The sequence below is a fragment of the Hippoglossus stenolepis genome, chromosome 14, assembly GCF_022539355.2.
Source record: "Hippoglossus stenolepis isolate QCI-W04-F060 chromosome 14, HSTE1.2, whole genome shotgun sequence".
NCBI lineage: Eukaryota > Metazoa > Chordata > Actinopteri > Pleuronectiformes > Pleuronectidae > Hippoglossus > Hippoglossus stenolepis.
Window position 1 is genome coordinate 20,312,176 of NC_061496.1, and position 19,839 is coordinate 20,332,014.

The 19,839-nt window shown below is 41.7% G+C and overlaps 1 protein-coding gene across 1 annotated transcript in view; it reads left to right on the forward strand.

The window, feature by feature from the left end:
- The first annotated feature begins 6,679 nt into the window (after positions 1-6,679).
- Positions 6,680-19,839, forward strand: part of dab1a (DAB adaptor protein 1a) — a 208,385-nt gene continuing 195,225 nt past the window's right edge. The window contains exon 1 of the mRNA XM_035177355.2: positions 6,680-7,063. The gene's annotated coding sequence lies outside the window, so the exon portion shown is untranslated. The remainder of the gene's footprint in view (positions 7,064-19,839) is intronic.

Consider the following 19,839-nt stretch of genomic DNA (forward strand, 5'->3'; position numbering starts at 1 on the left):
TTGGCAAGTTGCAGCATTATCTGCTGTGTGAGGCAGCCTCCATTTGACTGCTGCTAGTCACGCTGGCATTCATTATCAAGCAGGTAATAACACAGAGCACTGGGTCTAACTCAAGCGGCAGTGGACTCATTAATATAAACAGGACCCTAAACCCAAACTCAATTTACTTGAAAGCCTCTTTGGAGACGGGGTTCAGTGAAGAGTCTTTGCCTGCGTGTGTGTATCTGTCTGCAGGACACATGCAGGGGTGTGTGTGTGTCTAAGAAAGGTATTAATCATTCCTCTCTCACAGCACGGTGTGTATGAGCATTACAAAGCCCCAATTAGATAGCTGATCAGTAGTGTGTATATTTAAGTAGTCACTCATCTCTTTTCCCTCCCCACCCCCACTCATATCTCTGCCATTAATGAGTCCAATTAGCACATGCAAATATTTACTTCTAACTAGCATTTGTGATTTATCACACTGTTCTCTCTTTAAAACAAACAGTCTGAGTCATTTTGTTCTGTGTATGTGTGTGCATGCTCATGTGTATGTGGTTTTTCTCTCTTTATTCATGAAGGGACGTAAGCTCATTAAGCCCTCCTGTAGAGTAAGATCATCAGCAGTGTGGGGAAAGGAATCAAAAGACGGGGTAAAGAGGAGGAGAAGGGACATCACAATATTCGTCACTGTAATAATCCGCTCTGCAGACACACATACACCCCCGTGTATCAGTCATTGATTTAGGATGTGCAACTGTAATGGTAGCACTCCACCACCATCAGATTAATGACACCCAGACATCGCAGAAGGCACTGGGAGGGTGGGAGGGGGGGGGGGAACAGAGAGATGCTCTTTAAAGGAGTTATTGCTGAGGTGCTTTAATGTGCTGCACATAGCATTTTAAAATATCAATCTATCATTGGCAAATGTGTTATGATACCTTGGTAAACTTGGCGTAAAGGTTGATATTGGAAATACTAGTTTTTCTCAAAATCACTACTCCTTAAACCTTTGCCTTTTTACTCTTCTGCCTTTGTACTGAAAAGCTGTAAAATGTTTCTTGAGCAACCGAACCTAAAAGATAGTAATGCTACTAGAGAGTTTTCTTTGTGATCGAGTCTTCTTCATTCTCACTAATTCTTACTCAATATTTAGGTGGGGATGGTATATTTCTTAAAAATGCTGTCATGGTTACTGTTCCAGCCCTGGTTTTGTTATTCTGCTGCTCTGTTCCCCTCTCAGCCACATCCCTACTTTCATATGCCCTGCCCTCATAGCTACTCTCCATCAATACACTGGATGTCCTTGGTCTTTCCTCCCTGTCCCAGTCACCTAACTTGCACAACTTACTCACCTGTCTACCATTTATGATACAATAATCTGCCCTGCCCACCCGGAGAAGTTGTTTTCTAGTGGTGGAAATTTCAAACCCATCCCTGCTCCAAATCCTGCTCCTGTCTCTACTCAATCCTCAACAACCATCTCAGCCATGTCATATGCTTCCCACTCAGCTAGCCTCGGCCTGTTAGTCACTAGCCTGAGGAACAGTCATTTAGCGTTGGACCTCCAAGCTCTGAACCCGTCTCCCAGTAGACTAACCTTTGGCCTGCCAGCTCGCACCCTGGGAAGATAACCTCTGGCCTGCACTCCAGTTGACCTACTCCTGAAATTGTAAGCCTACTAAATCTAATGTCTCCTAAATCAGCTAGCCTTGAACCTGACAACCTCCATCCTGCACCTCATCTGGCTGTCGTCCTGCCTGATCCTGCCCATAAAAAAACATTATCAGTTTTTCATTGGATCTTGTCTCATGATTTTTTTTGTAGATATCTTTGTATCGGAGCCCTAAGAAGAAAACGTTGGCTGAAGAAAACTTCAACTGCCAACTCCTTGACCTCTCAGTAACCCATGCAGCGCCACAGAGCGTCAACTGCCTGGTGCCTTGACTGACCTGAGTCCACAGTCCTCATCAGTGCCTCACCAGAGCATCAGTTGACCGTCCCTGCTGACACCCCTGATTCTATTTGTCTCATTCAAAAATCCTCCTTACAAAGTTGAAATATTGCACACTGTACACATAACTAAACATGGTGAGTTAAATCCAATCAATTCATCCAGTTCTCTAAATCTTGATTAACACATTGCTGTACTGCCAGTCTGTTGGTCACCAGAGATCAAATATGTGGGAGTTTGAGGGAGCCCAAATCAAACACTGCTATATTCAAAAGAGTGTACCAATTACTTTCTATGATTATCTCTGACCTGAAGGTGGGTGGGAATTGGTTTCTCATGTCCTCCCATGAATGTGATTGTACAGTATGTGTGTGCTTGCATGTATGTGTGCTCTGATCTGAAGGCTGCAGCATGGTCATCTATGTTTTATTCATCTGAGAGTCTGTCACCAGCTAATGGAAAAAAGGAAATGTTTGAGGCTATATGCATGTGTGGTTATACATGGCTGCATCCATGCGTGTTTGCCGGGGTGAGGATTCTTGCTAGTCCTTACCCTGTTACTCAGATTAGCATTGGATAGCTCCTCAGTCTGTAGACGATTGTAGCAGCAGAGGAGACATCTAAGAATAATCAAAAGAGGAGGGTATTAGGGTTGTTGTGGGTGTCGATGTTATTCAAACGGTGTCGATAAACTGTAAAAGTCACAGCACGCCACTGGCTAACAAAGAAGTAATTTGGGGTGAAGTTACTCCTGAAAAGCTTACTGCTGACCTGCTGTGTAAAGTATTGTTGTATACTCATCTGATTGAGTTCAAACTCTTTGAGTCTATCTCTGAATACTGGGGATGAGGGATTATTAAGACCATTGCCCTCTAAACTGCACTTGCTATTTCTATGTTAACGATGTTTAACACACAATTCCTAGTTTATGCCTCATTTGTATGGCTTATTGGTAGCGTTGGGTACCAAACTCAGTACTTTTAGGAGTACCGACCAAATTACATCGCTACTATCGGGTACCGATTCACATCAATCTTTGCCAAATTTCTGTTCCTGTGAGTATGTATATGTGAAAGAGTGTACGTTAGATAAAGGCTGAGAGAACAAGACCATGTGCCAAGCTCATCTCTGATCAGTGCACATCGTCAGAACAAGTCAAATGCGCAGATGTACAGCGCCAAGGCACAGACCAAAGGGACCGTCAGAGTCAACACAGCTCCACCAAGGAAGACACCCAGGGAGCCATGCACAGCGCCATTATGTTCGCTTACAGTCTTCATTTGGGTCTTTTGAAACTTATTTTATTTTTCTTACAGTTTTTAGCGGCTCTCTCAGTAATTTACTGCTCCTCTCTGTGTCTCTGTCATTCGCGCTGCACACAGCCAACCGAGTGGAGCCAAACCAAGCGTACCCCGCCGTCTCCTCCGGATCTCCATGCATTGATTATGTTTACAAAGTCTGTGATTTTTACCCAGTCCATGAAGAAAAGTTCAGTCAAACCACCCCCACCACCACTGGAGGACCAAGATCACATTTTCTTCTGCAGCCTCTTACTATTCATTCAGAGGCTTCCAGTGTCAAATCATTTGAAAGCAGTTTGCTCTGTGCTTAAACCAGACTAAAATGTCTCACTAAAGTGTTTATATTGACTGAAACCAGATTAAAATATTAGATTTTCTTTGGTAAGATGATATGGATGGGCGGCTCAGTGGTGTGGAGGTTAGCATTGTTGCCTCACAGCAATAAGGTCCTGGGTTCTAACCTGCAGAGTTTGCAGGTTTTCCCTGCGGGTTTCCTCCAGGCACTGCGGCTTCCACCTTTCCAAAGACCTTATTGTGTGAACGGTTGTCTCTTTAGGTCAGCCCTGCGATACAATGGCAATTCACTGGCAACCTGTCTGGGTGTGCCCCCTCAACCAGTGTCAACTGGGATTGGCTCCAGTCCTCTGCGACCCTCAAAGTGGTATTGATAATGGATGGATGGAAACTTGGATTAAACTATTCAAATTACTAAACTAACAAAACTATCATATGGACATTTTAAATCTTAAGAGTAAGACAAAAATAAAAAAATTGATATTAGTTTTTCTGTTTGAGGTTTAACTAAATGTCTCTTTAAATCCATGTGAAATCAGAAAACACAGTTTACTATGTATGAATGATGTGTGAGCATCCATCAGCAGAGATGTCCAGGAAAATGTACCTTTTGATCTCTGCAGCTCTGCGAGCTGACTGCATACTTCTCAAATACAAATCAGAGGGAGATTTTTTTTTTCAATTACTTGTCAGATTCAGCATTCCACTACTGCCCCCCATCCACTCTCACCCATTTGTCCCCTCACCTCACCCCCAACAGCCTCCCTCCCTTCTTTTCTGTGTCGCTCAGCAACCATCCGTAATTAATGAGCTTTTACAGTTCGATCTGATCTGCCTCAGGATTGGACACGTCTGATAAGCCGAATGGAATATACACAGGCCTGCCTCTCTCCGCTCAGCACTGCCTGGAAATATAATTACTTGAGAATGAATACACATAAACACACACTCACACAACTACACACACACTTAAACACAGAGACTGACTAAGCCCAGGTTAATACCAATCTTTTTCCTCTTCTCTGCACTAATTAGAAATGTACTGACGAGAGTCATTTGTTTGGAAGTTGAATGCACCGTGCACTTGTTGTCATTATTCAGAGACTCAGAAACTTAGATAATTAAATCTATTTAATGATACGCTTTAGTGAGCGTATGTGTGTATGTTAATGACATGCTCTGATGCTCTTAATGAGCATGTGACAGTGGCAGAGACAGAACAGGATGCCACATATGAAAACCGTTCAGCCAGTCATTACTTAAATATAATCTATCTCTTCTCTGCCGAATGACGGTTAACACTTGCTTATCAATCTGTCCCTATGGCCGCACTCGACAGCTGTCAATAGACTGCTCAAGTGGCTCTTCATAGCAACTTCATCACCAGGAAGTGGACAGAAGCTGTGTTCAGCTTATTGACATGACATGATGTCATGATGTTCCAACAGGCATATGAATGGCGTCTAGATCCTGTGGGAAGCTCCTATTTACCTGGTCGGCAGTTAAGAGCGATGCAGATCTTTAAATACGTCTCCGTCACATGTTTGACACAATGAACATGTAAGAGCATAAGCACATCCCATACATGCACTCACTCATTGTAGAGTGAAGCAGCACAGTCAGGTCTATTGCTAGCTGTGGCCATAGCAACAGCCATGAGTAAAGATGGAGATGACATTTTTTATAGTGATGATGCACTGAACGTCCTTGTTCAGATGAGAGAGGGAGAGCAAGGGATGAAAACGCAGTCGGAGTGAGGGATGGAAAGAGGCGAACAGGTTGGAGAGGGCTGGAGGAAATTCTTAGAGAAGAGTGAGTGGAGGCTTTCTTTCATATCCTTTTAACTGTTTGTTCTACACGCCGGCACAGTTCTGTGACAGACTCTTTATGTCATTTTCTTCTCTCTGCCCCCGTAAACAGTAGCTGCACCCACAGCTGGTGATAAGAGTCTGTTAGAGCAACGCAACAAAGCAGTGGTGACATTTTGCCACTCTTCTGTTCAGGCAACATAACCATCTTAACATTGTGAACATGCTACTTGTAAGTTAATGGTTTTCCAACACCTCCATACTAAGCCTGTCTCTTACTGTTGTTACCCGAGTTGCTCTTCTCTCCCAATGGGCGACACTCCACTTGACTTCCCCTCCCACTGTTTATGTGTTCATCTCTTCCCTCTCCTCTGTGTGGGTGTCTGTATGTGTAGTCTGTCTGGGGCTAATCTGTGTGTTAGGGAGGGCTGAATAAGCCTCTCTTTGTCAGGGCATTAGGTTCTGAGAGGATGAATACATTAAATGATAAATGGTGGTGGTGAAGGTGGCGTGTGGATTTAGATCCATCTGAGTGCCACCATCCCTCTTGCATTTGTCTCTCCTGCTGTCATGTCTGTATTGATGTGGTGCATTTTTGCTTTCTCAGGGTCAGTTCATCCAAATTACAAAAACATTTTATCATGTATTGTTAATTGTATCAAGCCATGCGGAAAGTTGTTTTTATGTTCCAGTGTTCTCCTGTGAACCATTTTCATTGGGATTGTTTCTTTGCTAGAAAATAAAAACTGCTCACAATGAGATCTGTGAATATTTAAGGATAAAATACACATGAAATGTAGAAACACAACCTTTTTTTTTTTTGTGTGTTTTGAGCAGCATAGATGTTTTTCCAAACTCTCTGCAAAGCTTGATACAAAGAGGGTAAAGGGGCCAACATTTTGCCATGAAGAGCCAACAATGATCAGATTTTAATTTTAATCCAAGATTGATAAGCATTTCTTAAAGAGTATTCTGATTCACCTGCTTACATGATCAGTTTGGATAAAAACCTGCAGAGTTTCAAATTCATTTTTTATTTTATTTTGAATGACTGAGGTCTTTCTCGCTCTTTTCCAAACAATCCCCTTAACAAGAGGGATGAGATTTGTTAGGGGAGAGGATGCAGCCTACACCTTAGTTTAAATATTCTTTTCCTTTGTTGCAGGGAAATCACTGAGCTGGAGCGAAACATGAAAGGATGGGAGTGTTGCATACTTCAGTTAAGAGACGATTCTGCTATTAGATGCAATGTGGTAACTGAGTGAGTGAGTGTGAGGCAGAGCGAGAGCAGGAGAGAGGCGGGCGGGGAGGGGGGTTAGGTTGCTGACTCGGAGCTCTGCAGCGGTGAGCTTTGAGCTAGCGACTCTCTGAGCTCTCTGGCTGTGTGTGTGCGTCTTTAGGCTGCTGTGGTGCAGACTGTAGCCTAGCCACGTTAGCCTCCCTCCCGCACTTCAGCAGCTGTCAGCCGGCAGCTCCAGCGCGCTTCAGCTGCAGTTAGGCTCTACAGTCTTTAAGTATCTCTGGTTGCAGCTGAGGATTTTCTCTTCCCTGAAAGGATACTCTCTGACACTCTGACAAAGCAGAGAGAGGAAGAGGGGGACAGAGAGTAAGAGGAAGACAGGAGGAGGGAGCACGACAGCAGGCCAGCAGTGACCTTCGAGGTGTGGTGGCCAAGCAGCAGCGGAGGAGGAGGAACCGGGAACGGGTGTAAGATCCATCAGGTGTGTGTCAGTACAGGGATGAGTAAGAGTCTGGGTTTGAATTTATGTTCAGAGGCTGTGCATGAAACTGTGGGAGGGATCCTTATATGTCAGAGAGATCTTTGCACTTAAATGCATTTAATTCATACAGAAAGTAAAGAGCTGGGGGAGAAGAGTTGCCAAAGAAGTAGATAAGTTTTAAGAAGGAGATATTCCTCTATGGCATGTTGTAGATGGATACATCCTCGCAAAAGCCAGATATAGAGATGCTGATAGTAAGAGTGTGGAAAATATAAATGGAAAATTCAGGAGATGGATGGAGCAGAAGAAAGAGGTAGATTTATGTTGTGCCAGCTCGAGCTTGTCGAGGATGACAGACGTGTTTTTGTGTGTGTGTGTGTTTTCTTACTGGCTTGGACTTGGCTTGTGAGAATAACGTCTGTGTCGGAGTATAACCACTGTGGGCAGGGCACTGCCTCGAGGCTGCAGACTAGAAAAGCATGCCCTCTCTGCATCTGAGTGTCTGTGTGCGCTTATAATGTGTAATGTCTTTTTAATGGGATCTTATCACATCAGTAATTTTTTAAAAGGCACTGCATGACCTGGTGTCTTCATTATAAAAGGAACATTTGTGTTTAGGGAGCTGGCCATCAAGTTAGGTGCAAGTTGCAGCATGTCATTTCATCATGTAAAATATAAAATATGCATTTAAAACTAACGCCTGAACCCTCTCCTTACCTCAGGACATGTTCACAGTTGAAAAGATGTTGAATCAAATCATCAGGTGAATGTAATGAGCAGGGTTATCGTCCCTCAACCAGACGGCTGGGGTTCATATTCCTATATGACAGACTGTATCTGCTCTGCTGAAGTAGCTCCAGGACAAAGAATCTTGCTGTATTCATTTGGACTGGACCTGAACCTTCATGTCACTTTTGTCATGTTGGTTTAATATTTGTGTTTCCATGTGTTTTCCTCAATAGCATCACCTACAGATGGACATTGCCCACTAAATGAAACTGGGGATCAAAGACCAGGACCTTTTGCTGATTGTGTTGATGTTAATTAATGCCACTGACAGCTAGGTAGAGAGCAGGAGGGTGTGGGAGGATGAAAAGTGGAAAGAAAAATTCAAAACGGCTAAAACACAACCTGCAAAGTCATTGTACAACAGTGTGAGTGAAGAGACGAGCTAGAATTGTGTATGTGTGAAGTCGGTGTTTAATCTGCAATGCATGCCTTGAGGATGGTCTTCCTTTCTGTATCGTACGGTCTCAGGCTTTTGGTTTCCATTTTCCCATCACGCCTTTCTGATGTAACAACGAGACATTGACCTACTGAGATTTAAGCTTGACTCGGGGTAATCCATTATGGACCCTGTGTGACTCAGCAGCAGTCACACACATACACACACTTGCTGGCTATTAGTAGTTTTAAGGTTGGTAAAATTCTGGACCTTCTTCTGTATCACTACAGGGCAGAATATTGACTGAATATTGGCACTGATATGGAGTGGATATGAGAAGTATTATTACTTTTTCTGAAAAATAACAAAGGTCTTCTGTATTATACTGGCAGTTGTAATATTAGAGTGTCCTCTGTGTACTAGTGTGTCTGAAGTTGTGTACAGGTGCTGTGCATTGCTCATAAATTTCGACCTTCACTACATCAAAACATCATCTGTTAAACCAAGAGGGAGAAAATCCAATTACATTCTCCTTCCACTGTCTGCCAACAATGAGACAGGCTTTTTATATCTTTTATTTTAAAAATCTCTTTCAATCTTCAGATGGGGCACATGCTTACTGTATTATGTGGCATGCGGCATGGCTGTGGGTTTGTGTTTGTGTGTGATCCATGTGAAGGTAAAAGCTTTTCCTTGATAGATCCAGACAGAGGATTTCTATGCAGGTGTTTGTTGTATAGCCTCTTGGACACAGTTTTGTTTGAAGCATTGTATAGGCGTGAGCGTGCGTTAAGGAGCAATATAAATGCACATATTTCTCTCATGTTGGTGCATGTGTGTACATATGAATACAGGCTATATAAATGCACATATTTATTGTACATCCACAACGTGTATATTGTCCTTTTGTGTCCTTTATGCATTAAAGACCCTTGGACAAGGTAAATGAGGGACGAAGGGAATGAAACGAGGAGCCTCATCTTCTCATCTCTCTCTGGTGCTGCTTGGTGGTATCATGGCTGTAATGAAGGCTCATTAATCTCCATCATGGCGCAATCTCATCACTCGCACTGCGCCTGCAGTAGCTGTGGAATGAGGATGAGTGTGTGCTTTGTTTAGGGGATGATCATACGTGTGTGTGTGCAGCATGAAGGTAGATTTTGAATGCAGTCAGTGAAGCAGAAACTGACCTGTTGATATACCTGTTGAGTAGAATATAATGACTGAAAATGGGTCACATTAGATGTAAAAGGGCCATGTTTTGTTGTGTTTGGTCAGCATTGTGAGGGCAAACTATTGGCACAGTATTGGATCAATGAACATAGATTACATCCAGAGGTCAGGTTAAGTAAGCATCCATTTGAGTTGCGGAGCCACATCCTCACCTCGTAACAGAGAGAGAATGAAGGGAAGGGGAGAGGGCAGATTGGGAGACACACGGAGACACAGAGGGACGTGTGTAGAGAGATAAAGGCTGAGTAATGTCATCATAGACCCCATATCCTCCAGGTCTGATTAAGAACCTCTCTGAGCACTCCCAGACGCTGCACTGTGATAGGCCAAGGTCATGGCGAATCACAGCGCAACGCTGCAGATTGCTGTTTAACTCCGTCAGGAAATGGCTGAATCTAATTTGGCCAAGGGGCTTACTTTCCACTTCAGATGAAGAGGACAATTCTCCTTGCCCTAGGGCCCTCCAAGTGTGTGTGTGTGTGTGTGTGTGTGTGTGTGTGTGTGTGTGTGTGTGTGTGTGTGTGTGTGTGTGTGTGTGTGTGTGTGTGTGTGTGTGTGTGTGTGTGTGTGTGTGTGTGTGTGTGTGTGTAAAAATGTCTCCTGGCTTGCAGCCTGGCTGGATGAGTGTGTTTAGATTCATTTGTCGTGTTTTATTACTTCTCACAATGTGTAAATGTGAGTGTATAGTTGTGTGGGTGTGTCATCTAAATGTGTGTATGTGTTACACTTGTCCGCATGTGGTTAAAGAATGCATTGTGTGTGATTGACAGGCTATAATATTAGTTTGGGAATAATAACTCGGTGGCTTTTGCTTCTTGAAAGTGACTCCCAGGTAATCACATTTACTCAACACAATCATTGTCTCACATGCCAGTGCTCAGGACAGGACCACGCTCTTTCATTTCCTTTCGTGTGTGTGTGTGTGTGTGTGTGTGTGTGTGTGTGTGTGTGTGTGTGTGTGTGTGTGTGTGTGTGTGTGTGTGTGTGTGTGTGTGTGTGTGTGTGTGTGTGTGTGTGTGTGTGTGTGTGTGTGTGTGTGTGTGAGAAAGGGGCTGATGCAGCATCACAGCTTGGTTATGAGTGCAGACTGCTTGTCTGTATGATGCAGTCTCTGTAATTTCTAGTAGAATAGAGTTTGCAGATGTCAGAAATGCATTGGAGCAGTCCTTTCAGCCACCATATGTCTGGACATATTGTCACTTGCCATATTTTCTCCTATTACCCCAAATCACCAAGTATGTGTCATCCAATATTTTCCTTTTTTAATGCAAACATAAATAATGGTGAAACTATTGCAGGGTAATGTTGTCTTTGTGAGCCTTTGGGAATTGTTGTAAGTTTTGAAACTTTAAACTTGGGACTTTTTGTGTGAATATTCCCTTTGATAAAAGTCTGTGGTGCTATTAAGGTAAAACACAACTTTAACAGGTCTGTTTGCAACCGAAAATTTGAGTTAATGTACCCAAATAATGTGGGTGCAGCAACAAAGTGCACAGTCAGTCTGTTTTTTTCTAGACTGATCCAGAGGGCTGTTGTCAGTGAAATGCAATGCAGCAGAAACTTAAACATCAATTATGGTGATGGAGTATGGCAATGCTCGTTGTGTCGAACACATATTTAAAGAGAGCCAATATCTACACTTTAGGCATGGCCTTTATATGGAACAGCAGATGTTTGGCTCTGATTTATAACTGGATTTGCTGACAAAGCAAAGAGCGATAACCAGAGCCATGACCCTATTGAGATCCATCAAGTTTGCTAAATTATAATTGTTGAAAGGATTAATGACGATGCACATTTTGATTACATTTTCTCACAGATAGCCGATGCTCATGAACTATTAACTGACAAGATTAAAATGTTCAACTTAGAATTGACGACTGTCTGTGACACATCAAGAAATACCAATACAACATTTCTATAACGAGAGGTTAATTTTTACATCTGCAAACAGTGGGATAATCAATAGAACATGAGTCACACATCACCACACACCTGCAGAAACAGAATAAAACAGACCAACAGGCTGACAGTGTTTCCCATTAATTACTTAGACTGTGACCTAGATTGTCTAATTAGTAAATTGTTATTGTTCTGTATTTATATAGGGATTTTCTAGTCTTGATGACTCAAAGCCCTTTTTGGCATTCACCCATTCCTACACACATTCATACAGTGCAGCACTTTCTCTATTACACATCACTCATACACTGCTGGCACAGCCGTCAGAGGCAGTTTGGGGTTCAGTGTCTTGCCCAAGGACACTTTGGCATGAGGAATGGGGGAGTCGGGGAAATTGCTGACTTTCTGATTAGTGGACGCTCTACCTCCTGAGCCACAACCACCAATTAGTCCTGCAACAGTTTCATAACAAAGCAAAATTTGCTTTACACTTCTCATTAAAACAAAAGATGACAACTCCGTTGTTTGTTGCTTCATTGTAGTGCTGTGTTCAACACTCTTTGCCTGCTAATGTACAAACACATGGACCAGTTTGTTACAGTTGGACTGATTACCACCTGGAGAAATCCTGCCACTTTGGGAGCCCGGTGGACTGTCAAAACATCTGTAATGTTTTTACTGTCCTTAGCTGGTAGAAAGACAAACTTTAATAACTTTCTGCTTTACCTGTGGCATGAAGCCTGTCAAGTGTTTTTCCTAAAGGAATTGACATACCAAGTTTCTATTATGCCAGTAAGGGGAGTCTAAAGTCAGTGTTGCCTACTTGGATTCTTTGTCATTACATTTACTGACTCTTCAGATTTTTTTTTAGTAACTTCTTTTTCAAAAAGCACCAACTGACAAATCGCATGACTGAATTTTTAGACAAACCTTAGCTACTTTTGAAATGAATGAGCTTCTAACTTTCTCTGTGAGTCGGCTCACAGAGAAAGTTTACCAGTGAATACAGCTGAATTCACAGCACAGCTGTTTAATAAGTGTGTTGATTTTGTGATATATTGTGCATATATAGTCAGGATCTCAGCAGTGCAGAGCAGCAGCTTGGAAATGTCTCTCTGGTTAACATCCAGTTTTAATGGGCGTTCCCTGAGATTTAAACAATGTTTTTCTACACAACATGAGTATGTGCTTAGCTAGTGAGTTTTAAAGATCTCCCTAAAATAATGCATGTTAAATTGTGTCATCTGATCCTCAGACAAACATACTGAATTTAAATTTATACAAATTAGAGAGCACCAAACAACCTTTGAGTAGCTTTACCAATACATTAACTCAAATTTAATGAAAGCCCTCAAAGAATAATCAGTTATCATTGTTGTTGCAGTAAGTAGCATTTATTCACTCACTGAGTTGATCAATCAACTATTTTCTCTACATGTAGTGGCAAGAAAACATGAATGAACCCTTTGGGAGTATCTCTATTTATATATAAATTTGTCTTAAAACATGATCTTCATCTAAGTTACAATGACTAATGAACATAATCTACTTTAACCACACTGTATTTTGTAAAAAAGTCTATGAATCCCTATTCTCAATGAACAAATGATGACAGTCAGGAGTGTTCATAAAGATAGCTTGTACAAAAAAGTTGTTCTAAGTGGCGGAATTCTAAGACTTGATCCTGATAAAGATAAAAGTTATTCACAAAGCATCTTAGTCCTCAAGATACCTCTGAAAGTGAAAAACTGTTCTGAGTAGGTGTTGAGTTATTAGATACCTTTTGTTAGATTTGTGTGTCAACAATCAGGTTTTTGTGCTTGAATCTCCCCTCTTGCTTTTAGACTACTACACATACCACCGCTTCTCAAACGCCTTACTGTCGCGCATGAACAGAGGGAATGAAGCTTATTCTGCTGCACTTTATTGCTGCTCTGTAACACTATGGTCGAATTTTCATCTTGAAATTGTTTAAATCTCATCAACTAATTCAGCTGATGGTAAACTTTAGTCATTTGTCCAGTTGGGTTTTCTGGTTCTTTTACTTGCATCAATATTTATTTTACATAGACTGTTCAGCAATCGTACTGACGAAAGCTGAGCCATTAAGTACTAAAATAACAAGTACACACCTGTACAAAGTGCTATATAAATAAAGTTTGATTGATTCAGTCTGTTGTCTAGACACACTTCCTATTTTACAAGGATTAAATATTTTCTATTTAAAAGGCACCTCATCATGTACTCCTTGCATGATTCTGAGGGAACAGGATTATGATCAGCTACAGATGTAACTCCTTTCAATTGCTGCACTTCGTTAATGCAGTGACTTTAGCTGTGTCTCAATTCGGAAGCTGCATCCTCCGGTGGCGGCATTTTAAGACCGATTGTGTCACAGCAGTGTCCTGATTCGAATATTCCTCAAAGCGCCTTCAAATGTGTCCTTCCACCCCCGAGCAACTTAGGCTCCATCAGGTGGATCCTTACCGGCCCAATATATCCCATGATTAATTTTGCCCATGTGACGAACAGTTTTTTAAAGAAAATAGCGGCAGCAGGCAGGACGAAAATGTAATTAAAATGTAAGTGCCCAACTGAACAGCTAACGGTACCAGCATGAAAACCTCATCACAACAGTGAAGTATGGTGAAGGGAGCATCATGATTGGGGCTTTGAGGCTCTTCGAGGGGGGAGTTTAAGTTTGTCAAGGTTTCTTGCATGATAACATCACAGTGGCTGTCACCAGCAGAAGCTCAGTAGAAATTGGGTGATGCAGCCGGACAATGACAGTAAATCTACTACAGAATGACTTCAAACCAAGAAAATCTAGCTGACCAGGGGTTACCCAATATGAGCTCAGAGAACCTTTCATCCGACATATTAGGGATATTTAGACAGAAAATGTCTGAACTGAAGCAGCTCTGTGGAAGGAATGTTCCAATCCTCCTCCTGATCGTTGTGCAGGTCTGATCTGCAGCTACAGGATGGAACTTATTGCTGCCAAAGGAGGTTCACCCACTTACTAAATCTAAAGCTCCACTTACTTTTTCCACCAGCACTCTAAATGTTTAATCGGTGCATTATTAGCTTGAGCACATTGTCTAGATTTGTGAAATAATGCCAAAGGTTTCACACACTTGCCGGTGTAAGTAAAGCATGGGTAGTGGTTTGCTGCACTGAAAAGTGTGTGCTAGTCAATTCAGTGCCCACACAAGTAATAAAAACAAGAGACAAAGGGAAGAGAGCTGGTAAAGTGATGCAGCAGTGAAAAGACAGGAAGGCAGCAATGAAGAGAGAAAGCAGTGGAGGGAGAAGACCTGAGTAACAATATGGCTGAGCTGGCTGATCGATAATATACTCTCTGAGCCATAACGTATTAATAGGAGGGAATACATTATTACTGTTAAGAGATGTCAGGTGGACAGGGCAGGCGCACACACACGCACACGAGTGCTGCAGAGTTTTCAGCTGAGCAAAGGTGAGGGACACAACACTGCATCTTGGCACAAAGCCAGAGAATATCCCTTAATCCTTAGCTCTCCACCCCACCTCGAGACACTCGCTCCGTAGAGCGCCATATCTCCTGTCCTCCTCCCCCACTCTGTCCATTTCATTTCCTGTATTAATATCCTGATTGAAGTGGTCACCTTTCCCTGTTGTGGTTAATGAGCAGCAGGTGTCTGGGTACAGCTCAGCAGACCATGGCTAGGACCCAGCTTCTTCGTCAGCCTGGAGAAGAAGAGGGTAGAAGTGCAGTCCACCCTCCTAAAGCATTTTAATGGTTTTTCCATTACTGTGGTTGGAGAAGAGTGGAAATAAAAGAGGGAGAGATACAGGGCGATGTTTGCTGTGTCATTAAAATAAAGTTTACCACTTTGGTGTTGTATCCAATAATATTGCATTATTTCAACTTTGTTGCCAGAAAAAAAATTACTAAATATAAATCCAGTTTAGAGTATAGTACCAAAGTTTGATTTCTAGCTAGAGTTTAAATACACACCATACCCAAACAAAAATGATTGTAGAGATGTTTTTCGATACCATATTTCCCTTCCAGATACCGATTCCTGGACTTTAAGTATCGGCCAGTTCAACGTTCGGATCAGATACCAGTGCATTTAATACGATAACTTGTATAAGGTATTTTAAAAGCTGTATGCTAGTAAGCCTTTATGGAAGTGATGATTGCTATCGTTGTATGGCCTGGCTCAGGTTCCACCCTTTAAAAACCAATACATACAGAGAAGAAACAGCATAACTTATATAAGTTGGACAGAACTTAAAGAAATCCCAATTAAATACATCTAGGAATACACAAAATTGACTTCCTATAAGTAACTGCTGTAATTGACAACACTAGTTCCACCCCTCGAAACTGTTACACGACGCCACGCACCAAATGCAGACAGTCCTTGACAGTGGATGGTGTCCAGGGGGATCTCCTCCCAGACCTGATCAGGGCACCAGTGAGCTCCTGGACAGTCTGTGCGGTACAATATTACGAGCAGTATGGAGGCATGTTGGTTTTTTCCCCCGTTTTTTTTAATACATCTTAAGATAGTTCACTAATTTCTTAAATTGTATTGGATTTGGCTGCAACGCTGTTTACCCCTGAAACTCCTAAAGTGTTTTGTGGACTCAAACACTTTACCCTCCCCTTCATCGGCATAGGGGTGAGTAGTACTGTGAACTATATAATATAGTGTTACCTTGACTCACCCTCCGTCAGATCTCTGAAACTGATTATTGACATGCTAAAGCATTGTTTTCAGTTAAAAAGTTTTCTTTCCTTTATGTACACACAAACCAATACAAACTATACAAAGGTGACCGCACATCATTTATGAAAAATAACAACTGTTACATTCCATGCGATAATTTCGAGTAGAGAGGTACACATTCTTCCCACAGCAGTGGAGCTTAAGCGTTTCCATTAATCATGCCGACTTCACTGCACACGACAAACACTCACTTGTTTATCTGGCGTCTTTGCTACAGTGATTATAGACTCAAATATTTGGACACCAGAAATATTAACCTACTTGCTTGCATGATGAATGCGGCTTGAATTTCCCATTCATTGTTTAGATACTATACTCATTATCACAATCAGCATCATAGACATCATTACCACAATCATGTTACTCATCGTCTTAACTAATCAACACTCATTAACACAACACAACAGAGAAGAATAAAAAAAACTAATTGCTCCACTCATGATTTATCTTTTTCTCTACTCTCACTTTCTCCATGTCCTTCATTGTTCTCTTCTGGCTGCTGGTCATGTTTGCAAACATGTGCCCCTGCATTAGCATCACTGCCAAAGTTTTTTAGGATTAGCAGGCATCCCCATGCTCTTACTACTGCCGCCCTGTTGATCTGCTGGAGTGGCTGCAGTTTGCTTTGGGACTGACTGCCTGAGGCAGTTTGAATCAATGGGTGATAAAGAAATAACAGTACAACCCCTCTCATTTGTATCAAAAATGCTGGATCTCTATGAAGGCAGAGAAAGATGGATACAAATTAAGATGTAGGTTTAAGATGAAAGCAGCCAGACTCCTTGTCACATTATAGTGCTCTTGTCATAATGATAGAACAGCTGTGACTTTCATTATAACGACTAAGATATGTATATAACAAACTAAACTATAAAGATAGTAGTCATACTCAAAATAAAGTAGTCATTCAATAAGAGACAGCTAACTGGTATTTTTGTTGATCAAATTATTTGGTATTACTATATTAATTATTTGGAAATGATTTAGTACACCTTGCTTTAAATGTCTATTTGATTTATATATTTTTGTGCTGTTCATTTTGCCTGTGATTATACTGTAAAACAAGGTGGAACTGTGCTATTTTGTGTGTGTGTTCGTGTGTTTAGAATTTGGTTTAGGTTAGGGTTAGTGTTGGGCATTTACACTAATCAAAAAAATTAATAAGGGAACACGTACTCGTCACAGTATAACACCAAGTCAGGTTAAACTTCAGGGATATCAATCTGTCCATTTAGGAAGCACAAGTAATTGTGAATCAATTTCACCTACTTTGGTGCAAATGAGTGACAACAGGTGCAATGGAGAGGCAAAAGCAAGACAACCCCCAAAAAGAGAATGGTTTTGCATGTGTTGGCCACAGACAATTATTCTCTCCTTATCCTTCCTGACCGATTCTTCTCTAGTTTTGTGTTCGGTTAGTGTCCTTGTCACTACTGGTAGCATGAGGCGTTATCTGCAGCCCAATCAGGTTGCACAGGTAGTCCAGCTCCTCCAGGAGCATCCATATGTGTGGTCACAAGAAGGTTTGCTGTGTCTCCGAGCACAGTCTCAAGAACATGGAGGAGCTACCAGGAGACCGGTCGTTACACAAGGAGAGCTGGACTGGGCCATAGAAGGGAATCCGTTGATCGCGATTGACTGGTCGATCTCAACAGTCTTCACTGTCGATCTCTGTAACTCTCTGGACTCACAGGCTGCGGTTGCGCCGCTGATCAGCTGTGTGTCGGTTGTCTGTTGTTCACACACGCTGTGTCCGCTGCCGGTTTATCCACTGCATGTCTTTCAATACAAGATGGATTATGTACGAAACTAAATGTCAGGACTCTACGGTATGAAGACGTTTATCTTCCAGTCTGTCGATAACACTCAAAGCCCTGTTAGAAAAAAATAATGGATTCAGAAAGTGAAACAGTGGAGTGCTTTTACTTTGAAACGGCTACAGGAAGTGTTGGAAATACGTTTGTGACATTGTGTTTCACAGCAGAATTAACTGAGAAAATGAACTTTCACCTGAGTTTGAATGTTTATCTGTTGAATTTATGTGACATAACATAAATTGTTTCAATACTTACTGTATACGATTCAAAATAAAAGCACTCCAGTGATTCTGTTGACCAAATCCATTCTTTTGTTCAAAAAAGGGATTTTTATTGTGAAAGTATGTGGCTTCATACTGTTTAGTACTGGTATATATTTGAGTACACAGGACTATTTTTATACAAAGAAATAATCATATTTATGGCCATAATCCATGCAAAGCCTATGTAAAACAATTGTGCTGCAGTAGCAGCTCCTCTGCAAAACATATTGTTGAACTGGGAAGCTAAAGATTGTGCTTTGAACAGATGCTGTAAATATGAATTGATATTAATGTGAATATTGTCCATGAATAGATAATGTTGCATAACTGCCTTTCTTTGTGTATATTTATGCTTGCCTGTAACATCATCCAACATGACCAGTTTGGTGGTGGGTCAGTAATGGTCTGGGAAGGCATGTTTTTGGAGGGTCACACAGGCCTCCATGTCATAGCCAACGGTACCCTGACTGCTGTTGGGATGAAATCCTCAGAGTGATTGTCAGACCTTACACTGGTGCAGTGGGCCCTGGGTTCCTCCTGGTGCAGGACAGTGCCAGGCCTCATGTGGCCAGAGTGTGTAGGCAGTTCCTGGATGACGAAGGCATTAATGCCATTGACTGGCCCTCACGTTCCCCTGACCTAAATCCAATTGAGCACCTAAGGGACGTTATGTATCGTGTGTCCGACGCCGCCAAGTACCACACAGACTGTGCACTGATGCCCTGATTTAGGTCTGGGAGGAGATCCCCAAGGACACCATCCACTGACTCATCAGGAGCATGGCCAGACGATGTCAGGAGTGCATACAGGCACATGGAGGCCATACACACTACTGAGTCACATGAGTTGCCGTGATGCAAGTCACACAAATTGGATCAGCCTGTGATTTAAAGTTTAGTACTTAGATTTTCTGTGTGGTTTGAATCCAGCACTCAATGGGTTGATGATTTTGAATTCCATTGACCATTGTTGTGTCATTTTGTTTTCAAAAAATTATACAATGTACATCAGTAAAGATTATGAACTAAAAGGAATTTTTCATCAAGATCTGATGTTTGATTTCAATGTCCCCTTCATTTTTTGGAGAGGTGGTAGTAGTGATGTTTAGGGTTAGGGGCTAGGGAATGAATTATGTCAGTGTTCTCACAACTATAAAGAGATAAGTGTGTTTGCGTGTAGGAAAAAGGGGCAAAGATTGTCACAAACTAGTTGAGTATACTGTGCCTCAAAACCCAATGATGTACCCTTGAGAAAGTCATTTAACCTCAGCCATGCTCCACTGCACAGTAGAGGACTGAGTATACATACAGAGCACATCAACATACAGTGTATCTGTGTATAGCACAATTTAATATGTACAGCACTTAAAATGCATAGTTGTAGTCTAAATGTGTGCAGGCTTATAATCCTGGGTTTGAGCTTCATCACAATGGAGTGCCAGAGTAACAGTTAATGTCTTTTGTTTTTATACCTAAATTAGTTTTTGTTTTCATACATGTTGGTGTGTTTTTAACAATAACAACATTATAGCCATTGTTTCATTCTGAAACTTTGGAACACCTGATTTAAAGCAGCTTGCAAGTTATGGTGAAGTTATTTTTACCAAGGTAAACAC